This window comes from Acomys russatus, chromosome 12, assembly GCF_903995435.1.
Source record: "Acomys russatus chromosome 12, mAcoRus1.1, whole genome shotgun sequence".
NCBI lineage: Eukaryota > Metazoa > Chordata > Mammalia > Rodentia > Muridae > Acomys > Acomys russatus.
The window spans coordinates 55222098-55234689 of NC_067148.1; the positions used below are offsets into that span (position 1 = coordinate 55222098).

The 12592-nt window shown below is 44.1% G+C and overlaps 1 protein-coding gene across 1 annotated transcript in view; it reads right to left on the reverse strand.

The window, feature by feature from the left end:
• The window catches only part of Ptprm (protein tyrosine phosphatase receptor type M), a 680548-nt gene that overhangs the window by 169241 nt on the left and 498715 nt on the right, over positions 1–12592 (reverse strand). The gene's annotated exons all lie outside the window — the stretch shown is intronic.

Sequence of the window (12592 nt, forward strand, 5' to 3'; positions counted from 1 at the left end):
TTTTCTTTAGTCCAAATGTTAGTGCATATAAATTTCTATTTCCATATCATAAATGTTCCTGGGAGAATTTTCATTATAAAAGATATAGATAACAGAAAATTCTAGAGAGGATGTCGAGGAGGAAAGGAAGAAAGAAAAAGAGGTGAGTTAAACACAGATGTATTCAGAGGTTAGGGTAAAAGTAGAGGCAGAGAGAGGTAGAGATGGAGACAGAGGTAGAGTTAGGGGTAGAAAGAGAGAACTGTATCTACCCATATCTATCTATCTATCTATCTATCTATCTATCTATCTATCTATCTATTGTCTATCATGAATCAATCTATCTTCTATATCTTTCATCTATCTACCTAGCACATATATCAATCATCTATCCATCCATCCATCTAGATCTATCATCTATCTATTCTCTATCATCTATTTATGTGTCTGTCATTTATCTATCTATCTATCTATCTATCTATCTATCTATCTATCTATCTATCTATCCATCCATCCATCTACGAATCGATAGAGATTGATTGATTGACTGACAGAGTAACTGACAGACTTGGGGTTAGAAAAAATATATAAAATGAAAGATCAATCATGAGTAGAAACCCCATCCTATCCAAGCAGATTGGAGTAGGAAGAAAACAGGGCCAAGAGCTGCATCTCCCTGAGAAGGGCTCTGAGCAGACGCTTCAGCAGAAGGTGCTGTTGGGAGCTAGATCAATCCAAAGCTTTCCCAGAGGCTCTGATGAAGGACAAAGGGGAAGTTAGTTAGTTCTGTATCCTTTTCCATGAGCAGACTTAGCAATGTCCAGTCTGAGGCTGGAACCAGAGCCTCAAAGGAGCTCAGGTGTTCATTCCTGGGAACCGGGCTTTCTCCCCTGAAGCGCTGCTGTTATCACTGTCCTGTTCTGTTTTTTTCCAACACTGTCTGATTATCTCTCTACCTCAGCCACTTCTCCTTGCAAACAGTAGATATGATGTTGTATTTCTTAATAAGCTTGTTTGGGACAAGTCCTCAGCTTATGCAAGACCTCCTGGTCCAAGTCTTTGCTTTTATCTTCTTTATTTCTTAGTACTGGTCCACCCACTCAATGCCTTGCCATTTGGGACCCTTATTCCTACAATAGCTGGTCAAAATACCATAGAAAAAGCTAGAGCCAAGGAGCATCAGTTATGGGGGGAAAGGCTGGGCTATGTAATACAGTCTAAATTACTCCAAGTATTATTTCTTTTTTAATCGAAGCATCCATATACCCATGGATCAGCACCTCAGTGACCCAGTCAAGAGACATGAGACAGGACTTGAGGAAAGACTTAAATGAGGAGAGAACACATGTCTCCTGCATCTATATGGGCTTTCAGGCTGAGTATGTGCCTGAGTGGCACAGATTGCAGTTATGGTCTCCAGGTCCTGGGAGTAAATCACTATATCAGCACCAGACCACCCATCAAACAGGCTACCAGGAGGGCCATGGAAGCTATTTCTCATGAATTCACAAATAACATGGCATTTCTGAAGAGAAAATGCAAGTGTCTCTAAGAATCTTAGGGAATGACATATCTTGAAAAGACCTTTTGCTTTCTACGAACACAAGCCGATTTCAAACGAAATTGTTGAGGCCTAGCCTGATCAACTGCAGCTTTCCTGGAGGCCCTGGTGTATGGAAAAGGAACACAGCTCCTTCTGAAAACCAGGGACATAGGCTGGAAATGGTCTGGGGACAGGTCCTTCCAGGGAGCTCCGGCCTTGGATCCTGAGAACCGAACTCTTCCCACCCTTAGGAGTTATACTTATTAGTCCCAAGGCCGCTGTGTGCTCAGTCTGTAATGCTCTGGAGACACCTGTGTTCCCCTTGTGCGGCACTGTTTACCGTCCTGCCAGCTTGGTCCCATTGTGTGGTAGCCTCTGCTGACTCTGTCCCATTTCTCCCATGGAAATAGTACACAAGATGCTGCACTTCTCAATCAGCTTGCCCTTCCTAAGAGATAGCTTGTGCAATACCTCCCGATCCCAAACTTCCTTATCTTCTGTCTTCTACTCTCTTTTCCTCCTGACCACCTGGTCCTCTCTCTCTCTCAGGACCCTGTCACCGAAAATGACCTGGCCTGCTGGTCAAGGTCAGGAAATAACACAAATCTCATCTTTTAGATACAACTGTGGTCAGTATGTTTAGACAGCTTAAGTCCTGCTTACTGGTGCATCATTCTGCTATTTGATGGATTGGAGACCTGTTTTAAGGAGGTCACAGGCCACCTTTCCCCACTGTGTTTTAATCTTCTTAAGATGATTTTTCCCCAGAAACCCATTTCTGGAAGCTGTGTAGGTATTTTTTAAAAGATCATGGAATTTATTTATGTACATACATATGTATGTATATATGCTAATAATGAAGTCAAATTGATACTAGTCACAGAAAATCTAGCCTGGTTCTATGAAAAATTGTATTTAAATCATTAATAGGAATGTTCTGAAAACTCAAACCCAGAAAACTCAATTAAAATCTGGATTTAGAGTGCAGAGACTGGGTCCTTGCTGACACACAAAGACACACAGACAGACAGACAGACAGACAGGCACGTGCGTGCCCCCCCCCACATAGAAACCCCACATCCACCAGTAAAGGAAACACAGATACTACAAAATGTAGAATTACGCCCTGTGCACCCTTCTTTGCTATCACAGACAATAAATCTTAATAATTTCATAAATGAATCTGTAAACAGCCACTGTTTAACTTTCCAAAGCTGCTGTTCAGAGCTTGAGGCACAATGTTACTGGGGCTTAATTTTGTCTTAACATCTTTCTAAATATCATGGCAGATGAAGCAGGTTCTTCCTCCTAGGCATCTGGGGGCATGGCCTCATGCAGTGGCCACAGAAACACCAGCTTACCATAGCAACTGGCACTTCTGGGTAGTGCTCAGGAGATGTTGGCTGATGTCACTGCAGGCCCCCTTCCCCAACCCCTCCACACTCCACGCCAAAGGCACTGTACACTCTATGTGGATGGGGCCTGGGATTGCCATTGTGTGAGAACCCTTTACTCTTCATTCTTGGCCTGGACTTACGATGTGCTACCACTAACTCTGTCGCCAAGTGTAACCAGTCAAAGAAGGTAAACTTGACAAAAGTTACATGTCTTACTCTGAGGACTTTTCCACTGTGGAGATCTCTGCTATTCATGGAGTTTCACAAGAATGCTGATGAAGACATATTACATGATATCTTTCTGCCTGAGGCCTGGCAGAAAATATGCTCAGTGTGTTAGGTAAACTTGATTCTGATAGTCCTGCGTATACCATGTGCAGTGTAGCTGCCTGGATATTAAGTTTGAAGCTTGTTTTTGTAATGGTGCACATGGGGCATGGCGCCCTGGGGTGTGGGGCATTCTTGACTTGGAGGGTACAGCACAATGTTCCCTTAAACTGCGCCTATTACAGCAGCTGTACCTTAATGTTTTGGGTTTGGGGTTTGCTTACTTTTTATGTAGACATGTTATAGAAGATTTTAATTAGCAGAATTGGGTTCCAAAGACAGGGATTATTGACATGAGGTCTTTTCTGCTACATCCGGACAGTCTGAAGACAGTGCCATGAGGTTTCAAAATATGTCCTAGAAAAACCAGCACGCTGCTCTGGATCCACAGCCACCACCCTAGAGCAAGTCTTTGCAGCCTCCCTGGCTCAGAGCACCATCTCTCTCCTGGAAGAACCGGCCTCTGGGAGCAATCCTTCTCTTTTCAAGTCAAACAGTAAGAAACCAGCAGTTTTTTTTTTTTTTTTTTTCCAGAAAGAGCAAAGTTCTCTGGGGCTTCAGGGGACTGTAGCTTACACAACAGATTAAGTCCTGCCCTCTTTAATTTCCATATAAAAACTGCTTGTTCATAACACCTTTGGGTCATGACATTTTCCAACCTGGGGCATCTGACTTGCTGGCTGTTCCAAATACTGTTTCCTGCTAACACTCTTGTGACACCCCCTAGCAGCTACTCATGCTACATAAGTTACAGAGCACACAGGCCTAGCACCAATCTAAAATTATTTAAAATGGATTCATAATAGGCCAGTTGGATACCTCACTCTATGGGCCTTTACAACTCTGAGCTGCCTTTGCTTTAATAGAACACTGACTTGCTTTCTTAATAAACATATGTCTCCGACCTGCAAGTCTATTTTGTACGTTAATATTGACTATTCTTGCATTTACTATAACCCCTCTCATAATCACAGCATACCCCATCCATAAATGACAAGGTAATTTTTGAAGAATATAAAACATTTTGGGTTTCTCCTTTGCTTGCAGGACTCTGGCGGACTCTATACTATTGAGCACATGTCCTTCATGGTAGCTTTCCACAGATCTGTGATTTAACCCTGGCCTACTTTTCAGACTTATCCTGTCTCTCTTTTGCTCACTTCCCATGTTCTCAATATGCTGGATTTTATTACTTTTAATCACAACAAGCTTATTTCCACTCTAATGCATTTTATAATTATATAATATATTATAATAATACATTATTATAATTATTATATATTTATATAATTGTTATAATAATATAATATAATATAATATAGTATAATATAATATAAAATATTCTCTGTCTCTGTAGTTCCTCATTATTGCATAGACTTTGACTTAAACCTCTGTCACTCAGTGAGATCTCTTCTGTTACCCAATAGCCTACTATTATTAGACTTTGGTTTTTTGGGTAACATATACCACTAGTGCCCTGGTTATCTTTAACTGTCAACTTGACACAGCCTAGAGTCACATGGAGTCACATGAGAACACAGTCTCAACTGGGAGATAACTCAGATCAGACTGGCTTGTGGGCATGGCTTTGGGGGGGTTGTCTTGACTACTACTTGATTGTGGAGTGGCAAAGCCCACTGTGGGTGTCACCATTCCCTGGGCAGGTGGTGCTGGGATAGATCAGACAGCTGGCTAAGCATGTGCCTGTAAGCATGTGCCTGTAAGCATCCTTCATGGTATCTGCTGAGTCCCCTTGACTATGAGTGTGATCCCTGGTTGGAGATAATGCAGGGCAGAGTAGCAAGCAGTTTAACTTCTGGGTTCCTGCCCTGATATCAGTGTCAGACTGTGATCTGAACGCATAAGATAAAGTAAACTCTTTCCTCCCCAAGCTGCTTCTGGTCAGAGTGTTTATGACAGCCACCGAAGAGCAGCTAGGATGACCACCTGTGAATACACTAGTTTCTAAGTTGTCTGCCCTTGCTAGGTTTTGAGATCACGTGTTTTAGTCACTGTTGAAGCCCTAGCCCCTACAACAAGGTAGATGTTAGTTGAGTGAACGAGAGCACGAGGTCAGTCTCCCTGACAGCTCTTTCTGTTTATCTAACACATCCTTTGCCACAGAGTCATCCGGCAGATTCTTTTGAGCAACCATTGCAAACAGGTAGCTTTGGGAGGACGTGGCCACACATACCTACCACTTCTCCATCTCCCTAGATACTTTTGTTGTTCTGGGATGTGGGAAAGCACCTTTGGCCTCCCTTTCCAAGAGAACACTGTGTCTCCTTGGAATTTTTAACAGCAGGGGTTCTTTAGGTTTCTAAGTAGGCAGGACAGCCTGATGACACCAGCCAAGAGGCAACTCCCAGCTAAGATGTAAATTTGGTCCATGGGGGTTGGGCAGTAGGACTGAAAGTTGGAAGAATCTATGGATGCAGTCCAACTTGTGCAAACAGACTCACGAACATGAAGCTGGAGAACAGGACCCAGGAAGCCGTGATGGGATTTAGGATAACATTCTGGGCGGACTCGTACAAGCTTTCTTGTCATCTAGAAACTTCAACTCATTGGCTGGACCAGGGAGCATTGTCTACATTTATTAACTTATAAAACCACCTTTAGGATTTCACCCTGCCAATTGTGTTTGTCCTATCTTAATACATTTTTAGAATAAATGAAATTTTACTACAATTTTAATAAGAAATCATTCATTTTCATGGTAAAAAGCCCTCCAAAAGTATAGAGATTAAAGAATATACCAGGTATCCATATTTTTACTGTTCAGAGTACTAATTGCTAATGATTCAGTATATTTTTAGGCAGTTTTTCGACACATACTTACTTTAAACAAAACTTGAATTTTAGCCATATCCTTATTTCAGAATTTCTCCAGTGTCATTAAAATGAGTCTGAAAACATTGGCATTAGTGACTAAGAAACACTTAAATCAAATGGCTAAGCCATACTTAGTCAAAGTGCCTTCATTTATTTCTGTCACCATTATTGGAAATTTAGGTAGAATTTCAATTTTTCACTGTCATACAAAATCTTGTGACGATCACACTTCTCTATAAATCCTGCCTGCAGCTGAAGTCCCCTCAGAAAAAGATTCTACATGGTATTGATTAATCACTATATGTGTTTCAAGGGGTGACTTTGTACTCTACAGACTGCTTTCCCCTAAACTGTGCCCAGTTTTGTTCTCATCAGAAAGCACATAAGGACCTCCTTCTCAGTGCACCATGACTAGCTTTTAGAGTGCCTGTCTGCTCAGTATGAAAGGCAAATGGGCTTATAAAATATCTCACCACTTTTTCATGAAGTTGCCCAGCTTTTGATAGACACAGCAATCATGTGTATTTCTTCATCTAAAAATGAACATCTTCTGCCTCCTTTCACGGTGTCCCTAAAATCTACACGCAGCACTCAGGGATTTGAACAGAAGATGGTCGGCTATTTGTCACTAATTAAAACAAGTAGGGGCCCCTTCCTCAAGGTGCACATCACCTCGGCTCCCTGTCTGCCACCCTCTCTTCTCCTCTCTCAGGCCTCGGCTCCCTGTCCGCCACCCTCTCCTCTCCTCTCTCAGGCCTCGGCTCCCCGTCCGCCACCCTCTCCTCAGTGCACAGTCTCATCCCTTGTCTCCTCATTGCTTGCTTAACTGATTACCTTTCCATGCACACAACATCATTATGAGATCTGTGAGCTAAGAAACCATTTCTCTACAAGTTCAGGACACACTGGGCTCAGTGATGACCCTGCTGACTGGCACGCCAGCTACGTTTGATGCCAAAAAGGTCTGTGCTGACTTTCAAAATGTTTGCCATGTTTCTTTCAGCGGAATCCATTTCCTGTAACAAGGGAAATGCTACCAAATACAAACAACTTCTAGATAACACAAAGTCATTATGCATACAGATGAGAGTATTTTATACTACATAGTACAAACTGACAGTTTGTCCTGAGATGAACAAGTAAGTAATTACGTATGAAAGCGAGCACTGTGCAAATGAAAATATTTTTGGCAGACATGATATCCACTGAACATGTGTTATTGGTGGTGGATGTGTCAAATTATTTTTCTAACTCAAGCGTAACTATATATGAATCACAGCAATACAGCATATTCCTGTGTTCTAAAATGCCAAAATATTGAATGCTATACAGTATGCAATCAACTAAACATACTATAAACTAAAAAAGCAAGCTCCTAAAACTTTTGTAGTGTATTATTTTTAAAAGACTTATCACTTAGTTGTGTGCGTGTGTGTGTGTGTGTGTGTGTGTGCGCGCGCACACGCATAGGTTCGCAGAGGCCAGACAAAAACAGTCAGATCCTAGTGCCAGGGTCACAGGTGTGATCTGCTCAGTGTTCAGGGAACTGAACTGGGGGATTCTGGAAAAGCCTTATGCCCTGTGAAGCCACTGAGCCACCTGTCCATCCCTCATGTCGTTGATTTTCAGTGATGGGAAAATGCAAATTTGAGATACACTTCTAAAATAGAAGTCATAAATGCAATCTGAAGGACAAGGGCACACAGGGGAGGCGGGGCTGTTTGGAGAGCCCACAGGAAAAGCTGGTGGACTTTTTGGACAGGGCCAGTAACCGAGCGACTATAGTTGATACATGTTCTTTCAAAGACAGAGACAGAAGCTGAGGGCAGAGTGTTCCTCTGCGTAGTGGGTGACTTGCATACAATTAAGCGGCCTACTATTTCACTTCTGAACTTACAGGCACATTCTTCGTTGTTTTCAGTCATATTTTGTTCCTCGGGACAGAATAGCTGTTTTGTAGCCAACGTGCCACTGAAGTCACTGTGTTACATTTTGTCCAGGAGAGCGAGGGGAACTTTATGAAGACGGTACAAGTGTACAGCAGTAACGTAAGTGGTAAAATGTCCGTTCACGTTGCAAATGCCCGGAAAACAAACAGAACACAGCACATGCTAAAACCATAATCTTGTCTACACTCAGGTGGGAAGAACACAAATCCAGGAGATGGGGGTGGGGGGGGAGAGAGAGAGAGACAGAGAGACAGAGAGAGAGAGAGACGAGAGACAGAGAGACAGAGACGGGGGGCGTGGAGTGCAAGCTTAGACTTTTGCCTTCTGAGTTTTCCCTCATCATGTAAGTATTGCTTACCTAGGAGGAGAGCTCTCCATGCAGTGATTTTCTGTACCATGCCCAAACGCAGCCTCTGACAACTCTTAAGTAGAATAAGTTCAGGGGAAACGGCCCCGCAAGCGCGGAACTTCCATTATTTTGTGGTGATGGTACACTGCTGGGAGTTCTTCCTCTGAGCTCTGACCAACACAGGGACGTGCTTTCCCTTTTCCTACTCTTATCTCCCCCGACACTCTAAGCCTGTATTATTATACTTTCTAATCTCCCCTCTGTTTGTATTTCAATGGAAACCATGATCGAAGTATTTCACTCCGCCACCAGAGGAGTTTACAAAGGAAATAGGGCTCGTTTTACTTCAGAATGTCAAGGCTCAACGCATCACCTGGTACAATTCAGCACAAAGAGAGGAAGATAAAACACCGCATGGTAAAGCAAGGGATGATGGGTAAGAAGGGCCGTCTCAGGGACGGCGGGAGGCTGGGTAGCTTTTTATGCAACTGTAAGAGCCAGGGGTTGATGGGCTAACGCTACCAGGCCTCAACACCCGCCTCTTACAGCACCAGAGGACGGCACCCTTTGACTCCTTCCACCAATTTAAGGTTCTTCCATTAACTTCCCCAACAAACAGTGCAAAAAAAACACACACACACACACAAAAACCAAACCAAAAAAAAACCCCTCTTGTCAGCACATGCTGGTTTCTTTGCGTGTGCAGGGGTACATGTGAAATCAGAGGCATGAGATTGGGATGGCCTCAGTCACTTACCTCTTTAGTTTCTGAGACAGATTCTCTCTTGAAACGTGGACCTCATTGTTTTGGCTACAATGACCGGCCAGTGGACTCCAGAATGTACCCATCCCTGTCCCCAGTGCTAGGTGACACGTGTAGCCTGGTATGCCCAGCTCTGGCATGGGTGCTGGAGTCTGAGCTGCAGCCTGTAACTGAAGGTATGGACCAAATGCCAGTAGAGGTTGCTGGGGACACTGTGTCTAATTCTGCACACGTCCATGGTAAAGCCCTTTAGGTGTGCTTGCCTCTCCCAGTGCCACTTCCCTTTAGATTTATGTACAGGGCATAGGAAATATCTTCCAGCAGGAACGGGAGGCAGGAAAGCTGGTTTGGAGCTCCATCTTTTACTCAGTTAAAGGAAACAAAGGATGACAAGATTGAATATTGGAGACACAGCCCTCTGTATAGACAGAGCCTCATGTGGCTGACAATGGGCATGGGAGTGCAACTAGAGAAATGGCGTGAGGTGCCTTCATTAGTGTGGGAGCACCACCGTGTGTATTTGGACCTACTTACGGGAAGTCAGCTGCTGTACCTTGCCTTCTGAGGAGATCCAGAAAGGTGAAGAGCCCCAGAACTAGGAGCTCGCTGCTGCCGCCAGCAACTCACACACTTTTTTCCTGACAGTGCCTGTGTAGCCAGGCTTGCCTTTGCCTCCCAAGTACTGGAATTCAAGGTGTGTGCCATTATACCCAGCTAATGAGATATGTTTTTTAGAGTCAACTTGGCATGTTAGGGACTGGCAATGTTTTGTCCTAACTGAGCATTGTTATGTTATATACATCAAGTTGAACAGAATCTGAAAGGATACACGGCTCTACCTATATAGTTTCAGGTCAATGTAGAGTGTTCTCTGTTTACCACTAAGAACGAGAGACATAAGCTTCTGCAATCTGTACAGTTAGAGTGTTTCTCTCCCTTCCTGCAGAACCAGCATTGAGCAGATGCCCAGTGAACATCTGCTTAACTAATAATTGCATTGGCTTTCTTTACCCTTTTAAAAATTTATTTTTATTTAAAAATTATGTGTATGTCTGTAAATGTATGTTGGGGGGGGGGGCAGCAGCTAGAGTTGCAAGCTGTTGTGAGACAATGCATTGTGGATGCTCGGAACCAGGCTTGGGTCCTGTGCAAGAGCAGCCATCAGGCCTTGGTTTAAACTGTGACTCATTCAACCCAAGGATCGTTGGCAACATTTTGCTTCAGTGATGTGAATGCTCACATCCTTCCAAGCCACAGTCTATCCCTGGAGATCATTGTCCCAGAAGATGCTCACTTGCTGAGCATCCCAGGGACAGAATGTGCACTGGCAAGGATGGGGCCACACACAGGGATTCTGGGGCCACACACAGGAATTCTGGAGCCACACACAGGGATGCAGAGGCCACACACAGGGATTCTGGGGGTCATACACAGGGATGCTGGGGTCATATACAGGAATTCTGGGGTCACACACAGGGATGCTGGGGCCACACACAGGGATGCTGGGGGTTGTACACAGAGGTGCTGGGGCCACACACAAGAATGCTGGGGGCTGCACACAGGGATACTGGGGCCACATACAGGTATTCTGGGGGTCATACACAGGGAAGCTGGGGCTACACACAAGGATGCTGCGTCCACCCAGTGAACTCACAGCATTCTTCTCTCAGGCTCCACAGTGAGCCCTGGAGGATGGGATTCCTGCACTGAGCTAATTAGCTGCTGGGAAGTCAATGGAGAGGTGCCTTGGCTCTGGCTTCTCATCACCCAGTCAGAGAACACTGCCTTGTTCACCAGACATATGGAAGAGCTAATTTTCATCTTTTACTGTGTCTGAACATTTGCAGGCAGCCCTGTGAGGCTTTCTGTGGGTGATGTGGGAGGAAATGCTGATGCGACTCAACACTGTATTATTAGAGCCACAGGATGGCTTGTGGCCCGATTAATCTCATGAACTCAGCATTAACATATTGCTGAAACATAAAGCCCACTATCCATTTAAGAATAGCCAGCACTAACTGCCTAGACGGTAGAAACTGGCCTCACAATCAACAACTTCATTCTGCCTCTTCTTGAAGTTCCAGAAGAGCGACCCAAAACCTCACAGTGATGAAGCGCCACCCGCCTTTGCTTCTCCATCTCTTTTAATTTTCATTATGCGTAAGTCCCGTCAACAATTTAAAGTGCTGGAAATACTTTAACACAAATGAAAGTGTATCTGCAATAGTCAACGGAGTTATTGTCGACAATGCTTTGTAGACATCTAGCTTTCTGACACAGCACTTGTGTGACACTCTAATTCCCTAAAACACAGTATGTTCTGAGTGATTGGGAATATTATCACGAAAAATACTCTTAAAGTCTTAAATATTTCATCTTGTTAGGTAGAATGCTATCTTGAAGCTCATAAAAACATTAGCAGCTACTTACAGAAGGACTTGTAAAATGTATTCTTCAACATTCACTGTGTCTACAAGTTGTTCTTAATCTCTCAAGACAGCAGAGCTAACTTTTTTTCTGAAATGCTCAGAATAAGGATTTTTTTTTCAAACTCTCTACAAAACAGGTTTCCAATGGGGCACTTAAAGGCAACTAAAACCAAGAGCGGCCACCAGCCCATCAGTGTGCCCATCTCTGCACCCTCTTGGCAGGTGTTTGTTCAAGGTACAGACATACAAGGGTGTTTTCTTCCCACACTCCCTTCGTGCAGTTTTGCATTTCTGGGTGCGTTTGACTGCCCTGGGGTGATGTCATGGTTCAGAAACAGTGGCTTCTACCTCAAGTTCATGAGAGGGGAAGTGAGGACGGCACCCCGGCAGTATGAGACCCTGCCAGGATCTCTTGTGACTGAGTGCCATCAATGCTGCAGTCTCTAATTGGTAGGCATTTCTCCAGTTTGATTTTTGGCATGATCTAACGGTCTTTGCTATAAACTGTAGTTGCCATCCAATATGAAAACTAATCTGAGTGCCAACTGCAAGCCTGTTGCCAATAACCCCCTCTGGTGGCACAGATCCTAGAATGCCGAGGGCTGCAAGACAGGGCCAAATGCCCCAAAAACAGTTTCTCAATTTTGTAGAACCAGGTAGCTGATAGGTGTCTCTCTTGCACACTCTTCCTTATGGGGACACTATACTTCTCTTCAAAAAGCTAAACGTGGCTCAGTGCACTCCTTGATACTCAGTGTTCTGCAGCAACAGCACCATGGTCAGAGCACAAGACGTCACCTGGATAAGAGAAGGCAACTGACTGCTTCGGTTACAACTCTAGTCAAAACCTTGCATTATCCTACGGCACATCTTGCTGGGGCTACCTTCACACCGCTGGAAGCGACTGGTGTATCTTCCAGGGCCCAAGCCCAGAGTTCCCACAACACACTGATATAACAGAAACTCAGCCCTGGTTGACTGCTACATCCACATGATGTTCCTACTCCAGGGATGGCAGTGC